We start from the raw sequence: 19,629 nt of genomic DNA, 5'->3' as shown, positions 1-19,629 counted from the left end.
TTTGTTCACACTGAAGTTTCATGAAGAGTCTGCCTGAAGAAAAGTGGGAACATCTGCCTTCAGGAAATCTAGGTTCTCCTTGACACCAGCACTTGCAGGACAACACTGCTAGGTTGAACAGTCATGCTCAGGATCGTACTAACACATCATACATTCTAATTTCTTACTATCGGGGACATTATTTCACACCTTGCTGGCTGTGATTTTTCTTCTGCTGTGTCACCCTGCCACCTCGGAGCCTGGTCTGGAAAAAGGAGCAGGCAAGATGCAGAATGCCCCGGGTCTGGTGCTGTTCCTTGGATGATTTTTCACAATGATTTAGAGAGGAGTGACAACATGTCGCTGAAGTTTATGCACGCTGCTAAGACTGAAGGGCAGCATAAATTATGGAAGATGGCGAGCGATTTCAGTAGATCACACGTATACACCCCAGGCATGTAAAATGTAGTCTGAGGAATACAACATAACATGCGTGTAGGTGAAATAACAGTTTATTGACATGAAATGGCATTCTCTTTGTGTGGTGGTTCCAGGGAAAGTCAGTATGGCTCACGGAAGGCATCCCTCTCACCTCTCCTGGGATGCAGATAGTGACACTTAAGCAAATAAAATACCATGATAAACAGACTGACACACGGCAGCAGTTTCGGACTTCTGTACCTGGCAGGCTGTAACCCCTGTGCGGAGATCATTGCTAAACAAGGGCTCTGATTTGGGTTTTGTTCTGTTGTTTTCCATAGCTGGAGCGACAGCTGAAGAAATCCTGGGAAAGCTGATGGAAACAGAGTCACGGGTGATATTAGGTATGACAAAAGCATGGAGGGAAATGAGCCTTATCCAGCAAAACACACATATGCCCTTCCCCACTCCTCAGACAGGCTGCTTGCTCCAGCCCTCGCTGTGTTCCCAACCTGCCCAGTGCCTCTGCCTTGCAAGAAAGAGGCTTGAAAGCTTCCCTGCTCTCAACCTGCAATAAGCCACTGCACTCACCATTTTTTCTTTACAGTCTGAGACTGCTGCCCTGTGCCCTTTCTCCCTTGCTCTTCCCTTCCCCATCTGACCAACCTGCCACTCTTCCCTGGACTTACAGCGCTGCCCCTTGCTAAAATGCAGAGGTGCTGCTGGTGAGCTTCCATGCTGGGGAGCATCAAGCAAGGCAGAGCACCTTCTTGTGGGGTGCCAGGCTGGGGCAGAGGTGCCTCCTTGTTGGACTCTTGAGGCTGTGGGTCCACACAAGTCCAGGGGGGCCTCTGCTCTGTTCCCAGCCTCCCATTCCCATTCCTTCCTTTGCACCAGTCCTGGTCTCGTCTCATCTGCTGGTCAGCTGGTGCAGGAGGTTAAGTTGGGAGAAAACTAATCCTGCAAAGAAATGTGCAGTCACTTTAGCTCCTGAACTGGCTTACTGCAAGGTCAAACCAACACCAGTGCCTGCCCGAGGGTCAAGTGGCGGTTGGAGATGGGAAAACACAGCCAGAGGCCAGGATGGGATGGCAGCAGTGGCCAGGAGGGCTGCTTGGAGCTGTCTCAGAAGCACACCCTTAGGCACCAGCCTGCCACCTTCAAAACTGAGCTCTGCCTGCACTTACACAGCAATGACAGCCTCAGGTCACCAAGGTGAAGCTTTGAGATTAAAACCTAGAGAGTTCTGACACTTCTCTGTTTAGGAGCTCAGGGTCACACCTTTAGGCTTAAGGACTTTGGTCCCATGGGGAGTAGTTAAGCTTTTTTTGGATCTCCTTTACCTTCTGGTATTGCTGTTATGGTCCATATGCTGGATTTAAATAACCATTTTGTGATGTACACAGAAGAAACCCACACTCAATGGGGAGAGCACAGAGAGGATTATTACTCTGCTGTAATGGAGCCAGGATCACTCCACAATGGTGCCCAAAGTCATGCAAGGTCATGAAAGAATGATTTGAAAACATCGCTTGCATCCTTGCCCAGGAGAGCAGAAAATCTGGAGTAAACTGGGAAAGAGAGGAAGGGAATCTCACAGGCATTGCATGTTTTCACAGGGTAGCCCAAGAGGAGCTCCTGATGCTTCATGAGCAAGTGCTGGAAGAGCAGAAAGAAGCTGGCATCACTGCTGCCTTCCATGGGCTTCTCCTCTGCTCAGTTCCTCTGCCCCTCTCTGCCCTCTGCTTTGCAACAGGCAGCATGGCCGGGCAGCATCCTCTGCCTGCAGGCAGACCTCTCTCGTACCAAGGTGAGGTGCACAGAGCAACCTGTCCAAACCTCCTAGAAGGACAGAAAATGGGAGCTGCTGCCCTGTGCCAGCAAAAGAAATCTACCCAGAGCAATAGTTTTGCAAGTGAGGGGTGGGAAAGAATTAACTGCTTCAGTTAAGGAGGACTCCAGGGGGAAGGGAGTGGTAGTTTGGGTATTTTTCATCTAGACAATTAGGTCTGATCCTCGAGGCAGTGGGTGTTAGGCCAAGGCTGGAAAACTTTCCCTAAACTAGCAAAGCACAAAGATTTCACGTAGTGTGTGTGCAGTCCCAAGAACTTCCTGGTAACTCAGGTTATCGAGGCAGATTGTTGATTAGGATCCAAGAGAGGATTAGAAACTCTTTTAAGCATAAATAGTATTTGCAACTGTGTGAGTTAAGCAAACGGATACAAGGGAAATCAAACCTCACGCTTCAGGGCATAAACTGCTCTCTTGTGAGTCAGGATCAACCTTTTATTATTTTTTTTTTTTTCCACTACACATAGCATCTAATAATTAGCTAGGTGCTTGCTGTGGTTTTGATTTGTTCTGCAGCACCAGTTACTGGCCGCTGCCAGAGGCGGGATGCTGGACTAGATCGACCCGTGGTGTGTTTCTGCAGGGCAACCCTTTTGTTTCCACATTGGCAAAGCTTTGGTGATTCATGTCTTCAGCAGCTCCTGGTCTTACCGAACACTGGCCTCTCATTTCCATAAGCATTAAAGTCACTCTGTATTGCTACAGAAAGAAAAAAGGCAAACTTGCATGAAGACTTATTTATCTACATGGTGCAGACAGCATTTATTTACTAAATGTAAAGATGCTTTTAGGACCTGCATGGCTCACTTTTGCTAGCAAGAAACTAATTATTTTCTGTATTCCATTTCAGCTGCAAAGAAGTCACACAAATTCCAGAAGGTTTTGTATTTTGAAAAATGTATTTCTGTGTGTGTGTGTGTGTATACACATACATGTATGCATGTATATATATAAATATAAGTTGCTCCAATAAAAAGGTTTGAATTACTAGCATTTCCTTACAAATTAAAGGCAGGCAAGGACCCGTAATGCAGGTGACAGAGCATGCACTAACAAAGTCTGCGTCTCCATGCTGCCTCTTTGATGTACCTCATCTTTGCCCTGAAGGAATTTCATTATCCTATGGCAAGCCGGTAATGAAATCTGTACTCAGAATCAAGCCTTCATAGAAAACGATATCTTGACTCTTTGTTCTGCACAGACTGGCTGTGTGTGGTAGGAATATGTTTCTATTTGTGTGTGATCTGAGCGTACTTTGAATGCTGATCTCCAGATAAAAAGGATAGAGATCTAATTTGACAAAATATTAAATTCCTCTATCTTGCTTTATCTAACAAACTTCTGATGCTTATTATTGTGATGAACATTCAGGGTGATACTTGTAGTGTTCAGCATGTGTGAGAAAAATCTCTCTGTGCAGAATTGAATGGAGTGTCAAAGACCCTGATTTATAAAGAGTGCAGAGGGCTCTTAAGTGCTATTTTTAGAACAATGCCGCAACAGATTTACACACAGAGAAAAAACCCTCCTCTACAGTCACTTAGGAGCAAAGTAGCATTTCACTGCATAATAATGAGGAATTAATTGCTCTTTGTCATCACTTTTTATGCAAATTGCCAGAGAGCATTTGCCCAATGTGCATTTTACCTTTTAACAAAGAAAGTAGTCATGACAAACTAGTCCAAATTTCATAAGCTAAAGACAAAAGTAGGCTGTACCATACATAAATTGCAGCTAGCAAGTCTATTCCTTTGAGGAACTCTATCAACTTCCCATGAAAGTCCATTAAAAAAAAAAGGGTTTCTTGGCCTATGTGTCTAGTTAAATTAAGTTCAATTATTCAATGAGTGAAATTTCTTCTCATGGAATTTGCTTGTCACTCTTTACAGTCTTTGTTTATTTTTTTTTTTTTAATTTTGGCTTGGGATAATCACCAAATATCATCAAATTTTTGTTTCCTTACTGCCTGCTTTCAAGCTTTTACTCATGTCATTATCGAACTTCAGATATCACTGGTTGCCAGTTTAAAAATGTTTTGTTGGACTTATATTTTAAAGTAAAAAAAGATAAACCTTGTGTTTCACCTATGTTTCCACAACATTTACATTTAAACCGATGATTCCTCAGAGAAAACCAGAACCACAGCAGCTACAGAACAGCACTTCCTTTCAGTGTAAGAAAGAGAAATACACAATAAATCATCTTTGTTCTACACAAAGCTTTAATTTTTCAGTCATTCCACAACTGACACTGCAAATTTGATGCAAAAATTACTTAGATGGCAAACCAGGTCAAAATGTAGACATCCTAATGGACTGCATTGTGTTGAAGCATTTTCTCCAGAAACATCTCAAAATGTTTTCTTTTTCCTGAGAAATGTAGGAAGGATATCACTGCACAAGGATTTTCTGTCTTGCATGTGCAATGAATTCATTCAGTGAACTAGTGAGTCTTTTCAATCTCTAGTTTCTACCAACTTCAAACATAATAGTGAGTTCCAACAGAGTCCCTTTTCTATTCATATGCTATTCACAGCAGACCTTTGTAGTTCACAACTTCAAGTTAACATAGCAAAGAGCAGTTTTAAATCACTCCAGTAATCAGTGGTCACAATTATTTGCCGCAGCTACCAAAAAAAAAGAAATCACACACGCTGCAAGCCAATGCACTCTGCTTTCACCTCTAAGACAGAAAAATAACAGAGACTTGACCTCTGCCTTGAGTGCCAACACTTCAGCAACACTATTAATCAAAAAATATATGAATGCATCTTATAAATCCCTCTGCATAGAAAGAGCCACTTTCACCCTTACAGAAATATATTTTCCGTCCCAGTTTTTGCTCAAAGTGCAAGAACGTCCTGCAGCCTCTTTGAAAAAATCAAAAGCAATGGATGTGAGAAGTAAACGAATCAAACAGTTGTTAATTCTGTGAGTGGAAACCCACATATTTGTTGGGGTCCCAAGTTCTTTGGTTAGTATTAGAGCTAAAAGCAAAATACACCGCCCCTGTATAAGCCAAAGCCTTCAGTATAGTACTGAAGTACTGCAAAACCCCCTCAGACCTGGACAGTGTCAGGGATTTAACCTGGAATAACAAGTCCAAAATACTCCATGGTCACCAGAGGCATTGGGAACCATGGTGTCAGTACAGCCAGTGTATCTGCTGAGCACCAGCACATTTGCATTGTCTGTGCTCCCCACCTCCCCTTGTGCTGGTCCTTCTCCAGCTTCTTGTTCAGCCAGAAGCCATCCCTGACCTCCACAAGCTTTCTTATGCTCCAGTCATCTTTCAGCTATATGAAGCACACATTATTATTAAACCAAACAACGATCAGATTTGCCTCTTGAATTTTACATTCCCATATGTTGCTGGGTGTCACTTCCCACCTCTCCCTCTGAAGGCACACTGATGGACACCTTGGCCATGTCCCATATCACAGCAGCATCTACCAGTGCCTGACTCTGCCAAAGCTGGTGCACAATGGCGACCCATCACTGAGGACCAAGGGAGAGGTCACCAGAGGCACAAGAGGCAAGCAGGCATCCAGTTGGACATCCCTCCACCATTGCCCATTCTAAAGAAACTCCTCACAACTTCCTTGTGACAACAGCAAGATGTCTTCTGCTGTGGCTGCTCAGTCCAGCCTGGAAGGAAAGACATGTATTTGCATGAAGCCCCTATTATAGTTATCCACTGAAAGCAGAATCACGGGTGGTAGAAAGTCAGAGCTGTTACCATCTTGGTATCTTTCCTTGTGAGTAATAATTACCTCAATGCTTTTACTCTTAATTAGTAGATTTGGGTCCATAGTCAGCCACCAGTGCCTGTGCAGAAACTCTCATTGATATTAAAGACTATGTGGAGTAAAAAACTCCTTAGAAATAGTAACTTCTCTCCAGGAAACAGTGGGTTTTTTTCAACTTCTGCTCCTTCCCAAAATCGTGACTTTGAATTAGATCTTGCCAGATTATTGGTGTCCTGCAACATGTCAGAACTGGGACCTAGACCACTCAGAAATATCTCTCTGCTCTTGAATGGAAGAAAGACTCTCGCCTGATATTTACTGTCTAGAGGACGAATACCATTCTGTCACATCAGGATTAACTTCTGCATGCCCTCCTTGTTCTCCAGTCCCAGAGGATTTCCCTCCCTCAGCAGTGCTCAAGAGAAAAGAGCTTTTTTCTAACCCTCTTGTGCATTCCTTGGTTTGCAAAAGGACAGTCTTGCCAAGGCAGACACTTTGTCCGCACTTTCATGGTTTGCTGCAGACATTTTTACTTTTCTGGATAACTGTAAAGACAGAGGGATGTTGAAAAAGTGGATTACAAGGTTTTTGAGCAAGCTGAGCTAAAACAAGGTTGAGCTTTGTCCACAATTGCTCTCAAATGACTTTCGGAGCTGATCTGACTTTGCTGATTCTTAGTGATAGGGGAATATGAAATGAGGTTTAAATATATCATTACAGATGCCCTTGCTTTTGGAAGCAGACTCCAGGATCATCCTGACCTGTAGAATCAGTGAATTTGCCAGATTTGACCTTTTGAATGCTAAAAAAATATATAATTTTACATTATAGTTTAAAATACAATTCTAAATGCAAATTCTAAAATGTTACCCACAAATTGTAAATAATAATGAACATACTAAATTAAAAAAAAAAAATGACAGCAGTAATAGAGCTGTAATGAAGATCTCAGAAAGTAGCACTGATTTGAAGACAAAATGGGCAAGGACAAAGGCGTAACCTCACTGGCTATCTGCAGGACTTGCTGTGGGCTGTATCTGGACTGTCTCTCACGGCATTGAACTTCAAGTCACCAGAAGGCTGTTAGGATTGTCTTTGTTCTTGGGCTGACAAATTCTGAGCTCCTGTAGAACCAACAGAAAGAAAAATCTATAGGCCACTCAGTCTGTCTAATGTAAGTGTTGCAATCACTCTTCCCGAATTACTATATGTCAAACCAAAGTCCAGCAACCCCAGCAAGCAGGCAATCTGATCTTTGAAAAAGATAAACACCAGAGAAGACCTTACCTTTTGACTTAGTGATCACAGAACATGTTTCGGACATAACGCGTAAACCTTAAGGACTCCTGACCCTCCATTTCTTGACATATGAAGTCAACAGCTCCTTAAATTCCCTTTCTATCATGCTATCTGCATCTATTTTTTAAAGATCAGTGCCTGCCATTTTTTCCTGTCTTCCTTCCTGCCACTATAATTTTAGTTTCAGCAACAACACTTTGTTAATACTTCAATATATTTCAAATATTATATCTCACTAGCTCCTCAAAATATCATGCCGGAGATCTGATGCTCCATGCACAGCAAATGTTCCTTTGTGAGCTTTTGATGTGATGTCAAGCCACGCTGCAGAGACATTACATCGTGGATCTTTGATATTTACGCCCCATGACAAAGCCTCCTTCGTAGCCGTCACAGGCACTGACTCAGGGCGTGCTGTTCGTACTGTTGGTGCTCCTGGAAACGCAACGTACCTGGGGCGTGTTAGAATCCGGCTGTGAAAAGACATGCGGTGCCTGTAGCATAATCAGTAATCAACTGTGAATTTCTTAATCACTGGAAAGAAAATGATGCAATTTAATGAATTCTACCTGCACAGCCCAGGAGAATATGTGTGTAATTATCAATAATGACTTAGATCTGTGTGCAGGACCGGGACTCATCCAGGAAAGCTGATCTTCTTCACCTGAATGCTGCAGGGCAAAATGTACTTCAGAAGGAAACGAAAATTTCCTCAATTAAAACCCACAAGATTTGTCCTTATTTTTCCTTTTTCACTCCTACATTACCATCGTAAAGATCAAGTTGCATAAGATCCACTAACATGTTGCTCATTCACAGAGCTTTTGAGTCAGCGTGGTTGAAGCTGCGACTGCAACAGAAGTTGTTCTGTGCAGTACTTTCCTCTCTTCCCAAAGCACTTTAAACTAGGAATTACCTATCACTAGGAAAAAGCAATTTGTTTTCATAAATATGTGACTGAAATACCTTGCAATACACAGAGCTCTCCAACAAGTGGCACTATTAAGACTATTCAAGTTTCCAGATTGATATGCAAATGAGATCTCAGGAAGGGATGTTGGGACATGTTTTACAATACTGGATTCCATTTTAAATTTACATATGAAATATGATTTAAATAGATATTCTAGATATTCGTAATTCAAGTATTCTGGAAAGTTTTGTGTTATCCATAAAGAAAACACTGAAAACTAGGTCAAGTGCTGTAAGCTCAACCAGGCGGTCATTTCTGAAGGGATGAAGTCATGGCAGCGTGGGGAAACCACTTAATTAAGACATTCGTAAAGGGGATGTGTAACCAGGAAATTTGGACATAGAGCTGAGCTAAAACCAGTTGTTGAATGTGTGGATGCAGCCTTTTCTCGAGGATACCGCTGCAGCATTCACGGCGAGTTATCCCTCAAGTATTCATGGGATAACTTCTAAATTGTGCCTCTTCACATTTATTCTTACCTCATTTTCTTGTCGTTGCTTGACAAATTGTGGATCATTTGGAGAGAACACATATGACACCTCTTTGGATAATTCATATTTGTCTGGAATATATGTTTGGCTGTACTTCAGGAAAAACGGTCCAGAAATAGTTACATATGCAGAAACTTAGGTGTGAAGATAGTTGATTGCAATGGAAACAGGATCAGACTGGATTTGCTGCTGGAATATAAGCAGTTTGGAAACTAACTGGGAAGCTAATACATTTAAACGTAAGATATAGGATATAAACACTGCATTTTTAAACAGTGGATTTCATTTGGTTAGTGTAATATTCTTTCTGTCTTTGAAAATCAACTCTGTTTAGTTTTTCCCCAGCTTTCTAGTGTTATATAAAGATATAATGGACCATAATAAAATCATGAGCTGAATGACATACAGGAATCTGATCTCTGTCTTCCGTTATGAGTTGGTCACAAAATTATTAATAGTATTTGGGTACCAAAAGCTGCATAGTGGTGCTTGGTGAGGTTTCAAAAAGCCTATGTGCCCAAGCCCTGTTTGGCTCCAGCTTCTCTCACTCTCTGCCCATCTCCATCCTGCACAAATATGATCTGGTTCACACTGAAGTCACTGCAATTCTTATTACAGAGTAAACAGAAAAAATAAATCTAAAATGGAGATTTTCACTTTACACTTCCTTTAAGCCAAATAGTTGTCATTCATTTTAAAATGTCGGCCAAGTAAGATAAATGACATTTATGCCTTTCGGAAATGTGCGCTGTGGGCAGAGGTACACATAGAGCGCTTTGGTTTCTGTTTGGCTGGCTCTGACCACCTGGAGCCGCATCTCCTGTAATGTGTTGTAAAGATCAGAATATATGCACTTGGAATGCAGTGGCACAATGGGCAAATAGTGTGCTCACTGAAGCATTACAAACGCTGCATGGCTTATTTTTATCTCTCTGTCCTTCTCAATATAGTATTTTTATCTCTCATGCCAATACAAAATTATTTTTGTGTCTCTAGGGAAAACAAGGCAACAAGGAGACACAGTCCTGCTGGTGTTTAAACACATGACAAGTCTCCTTACATGGTGTGGGACTTTTCACTTGCTTAACACTACATGCCTGTAGAACCAGAACCTAACAGGTACTTCTGAGCAAGGCTTTATATGAATCTTGCTTTGAAAAGGAAAGTGAAGTTTATGAGTAAAATTTTTCAGTGGGGTCCCATTCTGCAGCCACATGTAGCTAGAAAAAGAGTAAAATGCTACTGAACTAAAAATCTTTTCACTTTACACAAGTGAATAACCATGCAAAATGCAAGCCAGAGGAGAACTATGCTTTTGCAAAGTGACAATATATATATTTTGTCGCTCAATACAAAGAGTTAATTTTTTGTTGGCACACGGTATTACATAGTTTTCTGTAGTCTAGTAGGCTTTGAAAACGCAGGTAGTCCAATGGAGCTGCTGCAATTTCAGAACACGGCAGTGAAATATCTTCACAGAAATTGCTCCTCTCTCGAAGATATGGAAAACACTATATATCAGCTGTCTGTAGTGACAGGGGGAAACAGAGGATGAAAATGTACAATAAAAACTGACATAAACAGAAAAAATAACAAACATGCACATGTTAATTACTGAACGCGCTTTTGTTAGCAGTAGGTCACCATCATTCTTTATTGACATTTACTGCAACTGCAATTTCTTTTTCAAGACCACTGACCCAGGAAAATGTAACCCTCTAGTTATCCAATGCCCTTTAATTAGAGATGTCTCCAGAGATAATCTAACTCACAGCCCCTATTGTGAATCGTTTATTTTCCAACTTTCATCAGCCGTCTTTCATCTTAAACGTTCTTCTGTTCCAGCCTGGCTGAATAACTTGGGCCTGTAGAATGCATTTTCATTCATTTACCGGTTACCCCAATTGCATTTCGCGTCTCATGACATTTGGGGTCTCGCTCAGAAGCGCTGGCTGCCGGCACTAGGGTAATTTGCAGGAATCGCAGCCTTCCAGTTGGCAAAGGGAGCCATGGCGCTCAGCCTGGGGGTGGGAGCGGGCTCGAAAACAGGCACCTTACACCCACTGAGATGAGGCGCAGAACAAACAACCCTCTCGCGTTGTGAACCCTTGATGGGGTTTTGTTTTTGTTTTCATCCTCGGGAGCGCTTATCTGCCCCTGTGATGTTCGGCACGGCTGACTCATGACTGTTGGACGCTTGCGGTCGGCAATATAAGTAGGATGAGGCTCCCCTGGGGGCGGAGCGCATAAAATATCATCAGGATCAACGCGGCGGCCCCGCCGGCAGCCAGGGGTGAGCGGGCGGGTATTTTTGGCCCTGTCCGTCACACGCTGCCCACAGCCGTCCCTGGGCCACACACCCTCGCCCGCTCTCCGCACGGCCAGGCCTGGCGGCGGTTGGTGGGCCCCGGCCTCCCCAACAAGTGCGGCCCGGGGAGTTGCACAGCCCACCTGGCCCCGCCAAGGCCACGACCGGCCGCCCCGCGGGGCACCCTCGTCCCGTCCCGTCCCTCCGCCACCACGGCGGCCGCCGGCCCTTCGCGGCGGACTACGGCTCCCAGAGCCCCCTGCGGCCGCCGGCGCGAGCCCCGGCGCGGGGTCCACACACACACACGCGCGCGCGCGCGCACATACATACATACATACACGCGCGCGCGCGCCCGCGCGCACAGGCAGACACACATACACACACACACGCACACGGCCCCCCCGGGAAGAGCGGGAGGGAGTGAGCCCGTCCTGCGCATGCGCCGCTCCGTCCCGGCCGGGGGGGCGGGGCGGGGCGGGTAGAATGTCAGCGGCGCCGCTATTCGCGGAGCGGCCGTACGCCGCTTGCTGTGCGTAGGGGCCGGGGGCGGGCGAGGGAGCGGGCGGGCGCTGCGCCGTTGGCGTAGCGTTATTGTGAATGGAGCCGGGCGGCGGGGCGGGGAGGATGATGTCAGCCTGCGAATGTCAACAATGTAGCGATTGAGGGGCGGGGGCGGCGCTGGGCCGGGGCGCGCGAGGCGGCGGCGGGCGCGGGCGGGCGGCAGAGCCGGGCAGCAGCGGCCGCGGCAGCAGCGAGCGCCGCCGTCCCTCCTCCGCCGGGCTGACACCGCCGCCTGCCCCGGGTGCCGCTCCGGCAGCGACACAGCCCCGCGGTGCCGCTCCCCCTTGCCTCCCTCCCTCCCACTCTCCCTCCCTCCGCTGCGGCTTTCTCTCCTCCTCCGGCCCCCCTGCCAGCCCCCTCCCTCTCTCCCTCCCTCCCTCCCTTCCCCCTTTATTTTTCTCCGCAAGACTTTGGCTCTGGAAGCAGCTGGTTCAAAGCAATCGCCATGTGATGAGCGTCTGGGTCGGGTGTTTTTTTTTCATTTGGGGGGGGGAGGGTGCAGGTTTCTGACCGCAGAGAAATAATAAGAATTTCCGAAACAACAGCAGCAGCAACAACAAGAGCAACCCCCCCTCCCCAAACCTCCTTAGCCGTACCAGCCTTTCCCCCCCCAACCCCAACCCCGGGCCCGCTCCACCCCGCCCCACGGCCTCCCCCCGACCCCCAAGCCGCAGCGAGAGGGGCGACCCCCGAAAGTTGCGCGGAGGCGAGGTGAGTGCGCCTGTTCCGCGGCTCGGCAGCCCCCCGCTGGGGAAGGGGAAGGGGAGGAGGGGGCGAAGTTCGGGGTTGGAGGCCGGCCGGGGTGGGGGCAGCGTGGTTTTTTCCTCCCCGCGCAGCTGTTGCGCGGGGTTCGGCGGGGTCTGCACCCCCGCCGCGGCCGCGGGTTTTGCAGGAGCGCTTACTGCTTATTCCTTAAAGTGGGAAACACGCACGTTGCGTAACGCGGAGTGCGCGGCGGGCGCCCAAGTGTGCGTGTGTCCGCGGAAGCGTCCCTGCGCGGCCGCCTCGACCGCCGCACCCCCGCCAGGCGGGCCGGGAGCCCCGGGGCGGGCGGGTGGGCGCCCCGGACAGCCCCGTCCGGGAGGGCTGTCCCGGAGCTTTCCCGCGGCCACCTGCAGCCGCTCGGGGCAAGCGGGGACCGCGCCGCACCCCCGATTGTGTCCTATACCCCCCTCCCCACACACACACCCCGTTTTTATAGGTTTGGAGAGAGATGTGAACTCCGATAACAGTTTCTTGGATCGTTAAAACGTAGCGTGTGGGCAAGGCAGCGCTCAGCGAAGACGCTGGCTGTCATGAAAGACGCTAAGTGTGAAATCATGCCTCTCCTTTTGTGGAGCAGGCTATTTTTGTAATGCAGCGGGTGTCTTGCTTAAAACGCTTCAGTTATCGTGAGATCATTGTACCCTTGTTGCTGAAGCTCCAGCAGCTCTGGAGTAAACCGCGTTTTTCGTTCTTGGAGAATAAACGTGAGGCAGGGATGGCATCTTACTAGAATTACTCTTCAGGATGTTGGAAAGACTGAAAAATTACTGTGTTACTGTTTGCTCTAGTTGAAGCCGTGACAGTGTTTTTGTGATGAAAGCCCATTTTCAAAGTCTTTGGAACTGTCGCTAAACTTGTGCATGTTTTAATTTGGTATTCTGGGGCTCAAGCTAGAAACAAGTCAATTTTTTTCAGGCTGGGAATTGTCAGAGATTTCTGCTGCAGATGGTGGAATGCACTGCAGTTTTAAGAGGGTGGTGGTGCTTGGGTAAATTGACTTCTTCAGGTATGTAAATACTGAAATTTGAAATAATTGTGTTTGATGAGATGAATAGAAGTATAAGGTCGTGTGTTAAGCTGTTGTCTATGGGGCTGTTGTAGCAACAGCCTTAGGATGGTGTTTTAGGAGTCTTTATATCAGACAGATAGAAATAAAATTCCACTTCAGATGTGGGCTTGTTCTTTTAGAAGTGGTGTTGCCTTTTGTATCCACCCGCCTGGCCCCCACCACTGGCATCTGGGCACTTGTTCAGCAAAACGGATCGGCGTTGTACTTCTCTGCGGAGTATTGAACCTGTGCTTTCAGCATCGTTTTTCACATTTGACCCTCCAGCTTCAAAGGCTGTTCAGAAGGTGCTCCGCAAGAAATGGAAGGAAGCCGTGACTAACTGGAAAAGTAGAGGATTGAAAAATGAGGATCATAGGTCTAGTTTTTCTGTTAGTTTGCTCTGTAACACTGGAGGAGCCATTGATACTGATGTATGCCAGTACACCGAGCTGTCAAGTGGGCAAGAAAGGTCCCTGGTGATTTTGCAGATAGGGTGGTTGTCAAGATATTTGGAGATCTTTTGCAGAAATGCTCAACAGAAGCAGAGTGTGCATTTCTGGGCAATGCTGTGCAGCTCTGCTGTGTAATTTGTCCTTAAACAAATAAATATTTTGAAAACTTTTACAATTGTGAGGATGGGATGGGAAAGGTGCACACTGAAGGTGCACGGCTGATTCACATGCTGACAGATCCCAGCTGGTTAATCATCAGCGATTGTTTACGCCCAAATGTCTCACACTGGGAAGCAGTGCTAGGACAGGTATTCCTAGTCCTTTTCTGACCTGGAGGCACATTTTGAACACGTGTTGCTATTAATGTCATGCACACTGGCAGGATGCACCGGTGGTGTAGGTGGGACACCCTTCTCTCTCTCTCCCTCTTTGTTTTCTGCCATTTATTTTGCAGCAAGAAAACACTGTTAGTTCCGTCTTCTGTGCTGAGCATGAAGGAAAGTTGGAGATAGCACCCAAACTGCTAGCTGAGAATAAAGGTCCAGATTCCAATAAAATAGGCATTGACATGGTGCTCCTAATATGAAGACATTCTGGTAAATCTTTGACATTGCATAAGGCCTCAGAAACATAGTGAAATTAATGAGTTTAATAAAAACACCATACTGTACAACAATCTTGCATATCTCTTTCTGTGTGCGGGTAATTGATGACATAGCTTAAAAAAAAAAACGCTGTATAGATGATGGGTTGTGTGGAATATCTGACAGAAGATGCTTGCTTGCCTTTGCTTATTTCAAAACTTTCATTGCTTGATTTTCTATTCTGAAGTGCAATATCTATTTTTCTTAACAAGGCAACAGTGTGGTTGCTAATTAGCTATTTTCCTTAAGGTTTTCTCTAAAATATCACAAGCCATGGGAAAAAAAAAATCAGCGATCATATTTTTTTGTTGGTTTTAAAAACCCAAGAAGAATAAAAAGAGTTGTTTTGTCATTGTCTGCCAGTGTTCTTTTTGGTTAGAACTTCACATACATGCAGAAAAAGAGGAAACCTCTTAGAGTGTAGCTAAGAGACATTTACAGCACTAAGCTGAAAAATGAGTTGTGTAACATTAATATATGCGAAGTAATCATTTTGGTAGTAATGACATTTTTATGTAATAAACTGTTGAAATTGAATAGCCTTTATTGTGTGACGTGAACAGAGTCCCTTGTGATTTTAATTTAGGTAGTATGAACATGGTTTATATATTCAAATCAAAATGTACGTGCCTTCTTACTCGAAGGAATGCCCTCTGAATGGCTTCTCAGTTTACAAGTTGCATGAACATACCTGTAGTATTCAGCAGATCTGAATTACGTCTGAAGGCGTGCACGCTTCTCTCTTTCACCTCTGGGTCTGAATTTCCAGCTCGGCTTATTTTGGGTGTGATGGTCGTATATTAGTGGTTTCTGGGTTGAAGTATGTGTGTTAGGGGAAATGTATCAGTCGTTCCATTAATGTGTTGAAGAGAATTTGGATTTAAACTTAAAGCTTTTCTCTAAGTCCAAGTTAGTGCTGCTGCTTTCAGTGTTCCTCCTGACTACAAATGCTTTAAGAGAAGGTGGGAGAGAGTCTGATACTGCAGTTCTTTACTGATATTTGAGGTGCAAAAATGATTTTATTGTAGTAGCTGAACGGGCAGTAGATTTATACCACCAATAACTCCCTAAGGTTTTCCACAATAGTGATCAAAATGCTTATTTAGCTTTTTTTTTTTTTTTTTTTTTACAAAAAATGGTCATCATTCCTTTAAAATCAGCCAAAATGCATTAACCTCGGCAGCTGCCTGAATATTACGCATTCAGTTGAAGCTTGCATCAAGAAGATGTAAAATGTATTAACGTAGCCAGCTGAGTTACAATGTGTTCGTTTTGCGTTTTAGTTAGGCAGAAACATCTTTGTAGTGGATTGAAAAGAGTGTGCCGCTCTTGGGCTGTGAATTGTAATTTTAAAGCAGGCAAGAAATGGAATGCATACAAATGCCTCTGTGGCCAGTGATGGACTCCTGAGTTACCAGAACTAATGGTATTGATCAAAGAGCACCCGCATGTCCAGAATGGTAAATGACAAGGAACAAGGGAATAAGTTTGGAAAAACCCTTGTCCTAAAAGTTTACATGTGTGGCATAACTTTGATCTGTCAAAAATTGGGCTCCAAAGACGACTCTGCTTGATTGTATTGATCTTCATGCAGAAAGAGCCACAGCAACAACCTAGAGAGCAGCAGCTGTGCTGCGCTGGCATCTCCGCAGATCAATAGATGTGTCCCCGTTTGGCTTGAAACAGGTTGTCTGCGAATGCAGCGGGGGCTGAATGGCAGCTCCTGCGTGGGTGAGGGGGCTGCCAGCTGTGGACCCTCTCCGAATGGAACCCCTCATCCCTTCCTCATCTCCTGTCTCTGCTCCTCCTTGGCTGTTTACACCTGCTTGGTGCAAACCTGCCCTCAGAGCAAGCTGGAGCGCTTGAGATCCAGTGCCTGAAAGGAAGAGGAGAAGGAGGTGATGGCTGCAGGGGCAAGAGGCACTGGGACCTCAGGTACACTGTTTTCTTCTTCTTTTTAATGTGAAAGGTGATCTAAAAGGCGTCAAATCCTCCCAGATTTATTCCCAAGACCTGTAATTTGCATACAGCTTGACCCATAACTTTCTCTGCTATTGTATCAATGGAACAGAGGCTTGAAAAACTGTTAGGAATGAAAAATCCGTGAATTTCCAGTTTACCCCTAATAGGAGTTGAAATGGAAGCTGGAAGCCTGTTTTTTTTTCCTCTGGAGCTTTGAAAACACTCAGCCAGGCTGTGATGGGTATGTTTGGTTTTGGTGCATAGGTTCAAAAGGAGTCTCCCCTTGAAGAAAAACAGGAACTGTTTACTGCTTGTCACTTTGCAGGGCTTCTGGACTGCGGAGCGGCAATTTTGTTTTTTGAAAAGAGGAAAAGCAGCTATGTCTGTTTAAATAAACAAAATTACCCTTGAGACTTAATCATAAATATTTATTATAGCTGACCTCCACTGAAGGTTTTTTCTTTTTTTTTTTCTCCTTTATTAGTGATCGCTTTAAAATTTAAACCTGAACTAGGAAAACAGGAACTGTAGGTGTGGAGGTGTTCCTTCACCCCGATTTGCATGCAGCCTGTTTTTTATTTAGTGGTTTAGGTGTGTTCAGTGTATGTGAGAGCAATTGAACATGTCAGCAGTTTCCTACAAGCTGCTCTTGCTGACTCACGTGTCTGGTGCAGCTTGGAGCTCCCCTCACTATAAACTGTCCACAATAGGAGGCACAAGCAGAGAGACCGTCGGTGCTGAGCTGTTGTTCAAAGGTTATTTTCAGTTCTCTGGTCACTGCTTTGCTATGGTTTTCTTCCTCAGGAATATAAAAATACACGTCAGGCTGCCATTCTGCTAAGGTGCATGGCGTAAAGTAAAAATTCATTGTGCTGCGGTGGAGGTTGTGCTCAAAGTGCATCTAGATGCTGTGAGTGTTTAGCACGACTAAACCTCTGGAGTTTGTTTTGTTTCTTTTCTTTTTTTGTGAATGAGACATAACAACAACAACAAAAAAAGCCCAACCCCAAACCCAAGCGTTGTTCCCAATTTGGTTATGACAAGTCCAGCATACAAATTGTGTTTTCCCTTTCCAGTTGCAAGCTGTACAGCATTCTACCCTCCAGCTCTTTTTATGGCATAAATTTTCTTTAAAGCCAGCAAGAAATTACAAAACTTTAAAAAGCTGGGTTTAGCTATCTTTAATTTTCAGAATTTTGCTGCTTCTCCATCTATTTTTTTGTCTCCCCTGTGGCAATAGCGCTGGCCATTAGTGTGAAAGGATTCCTTCATTGGTGTGAAGATGAAAACTCACGCTCTTGTACAACTGCTTATTTGTTTACAGACTCTATTATGATTACTCATAAGGATCCTAAACTGATAGCTTCTGCTGACTGATGATTTTTAACTGATCTTCTTGTTGTGGTTTTTTAATTTTCCCTCCTTTTTCCTTTTTTAGTTGATCACAAAAGACTTTTAACAAACGGAGTGAATTATCCCTCTGCAGTTCTGGATTTACTGTCACAGAGTTTAGATTCATAGTCGTCTTTTCTGTATTTTTCTTCTTTTTGTGGAATGGGGAAAAAAAATAAGCGTTCTCTAAAAGTGTAATAAACAAAATCAGCTGGTATAAAACAGACTTTAATAACAATAAGGTGAGTTCTTGTCACTTGTTTTGTTTTCAGTCAACTACTTCGACCAGTAATGAATAGAAAACCACATTGGGAGCTTTTAACACATGAAGAAAACGGGTGTTCTTGGTTTCCGCCAATACAAATGACTCATCAGTATCAGTAGGGTTTCTATTTCTAATAATAAAACTGTGGAAGACCTTTAAAACGTGTGGTTTTGGCCCCTACTCTTAGTGAAAGGTTGGAAAATATTACTTTGAGTTTTTTTCCTTTTTTTTTTTTTTTCTAAACTTATGGAAGCTTTAGTGATTTGCTCTGCAACAGTGAAAGATCTCATATCCTCTAACAAAAAAAAAACAACCAAAACAACCAACCAACCTAATTGTGCTACTGCTTGCGGTGCTAAAATCTTCACCTCTCCTGTCTCTTTGGTGTTTTGGGTTCCAGGGCAGTAAGTATTGCTGACGCGTAGCCTCCAAGTGAGAGATGCGCATCTGGAAAATGTGATCTATTTATGTCGAGTAGGGGAAGACTTGGCACACTACCCTGTCTTGCCGAGCTGCTGTTCTCCACCTCTGTTCCACGTTGGTAGAGGGAGGACAGTAAGGTTATGGAGTGACCTGTATTGCTGTTTGAGCTGGGATCAGAGGATCCGGAGAGGAAAGTAAACAAAAAATAGGAGTTGAAGAGTAAATGACAACTGCAGGATGTGTCTGTCATTACCTAGGAGGAAATGCACGTCTTCCAGTACTGAAAGTGATACTGAAAAAAGGGCAAATCAGAAAGTGATCTATTAAACTCCTATCTTTCTCTCCTTTTTTTTTTATTTTTTTTTTACTTTCTTAATTTTAAGTAATAGTTTTCAAATGTGCTGGCATCTTTTTAGCTGTTTACCTCTGAGGCTGAAATCCTTTTGTAAAGACTCTGCCTTGTGTTCAGTGCACTGAAGCAATCCGTAGTGCACGCTGCAATTTGTTTGAAACTGTACCTTGCAGAACTCGAGGTTATTTTGTTCTTACAGAAGCAGAACATACCCTCCCACCTGTTACAGTATATCAAATTTTAATTCTTTTATGCAAGGTACTGTACTTTTAATGGTAGTGCAATCAGTATCTCGTGATCTGCTGCATTAATATATAGTGTTTCTGCCTCCTTTCAAGTTGCCTGTGTTGTTATAAGATGTAAAGACTATAAATGAGGCAGAGCTAGTCTTTTTTTCCTTGTTAGAGTGAAAATTCCAACATTTATGAAACATCCATGTTTACTTTCTCTGTTGTTGCAATATTTATACTAGTAAGTTATTCCTTATAAGGATGCGATAGTTCTTTGTTTTTTATTATTCTATTTTAAAAGTAAAGTGCTTTTTACAAAATCCTGTTTGGGGCAGATCCTCAGTAAATCTAGACATATCCCAGCTCCCTCAGTGTCAGCAGGCATTTTTTCCCACTAAATATCTAAATATATTTATGTAGTTAATTTGTATAACCAGACTGTGATGAAGAATCTTTGTCTTGTAGC

This window comes from Nesoenas mayeri (genome assembly GCF_963082525.1).
Source record: "Nesoenas mayeri genome assembly, chromosome: 3".
Lineage (NCBI taxonomy): Eukaryota > Metazoa > Chordata > Aves > Columbiformes > Columbidae > Nesoenas > Nesoenas mayeri.
Note: the sequence above shows the minus strand (reverse complement) of the source record.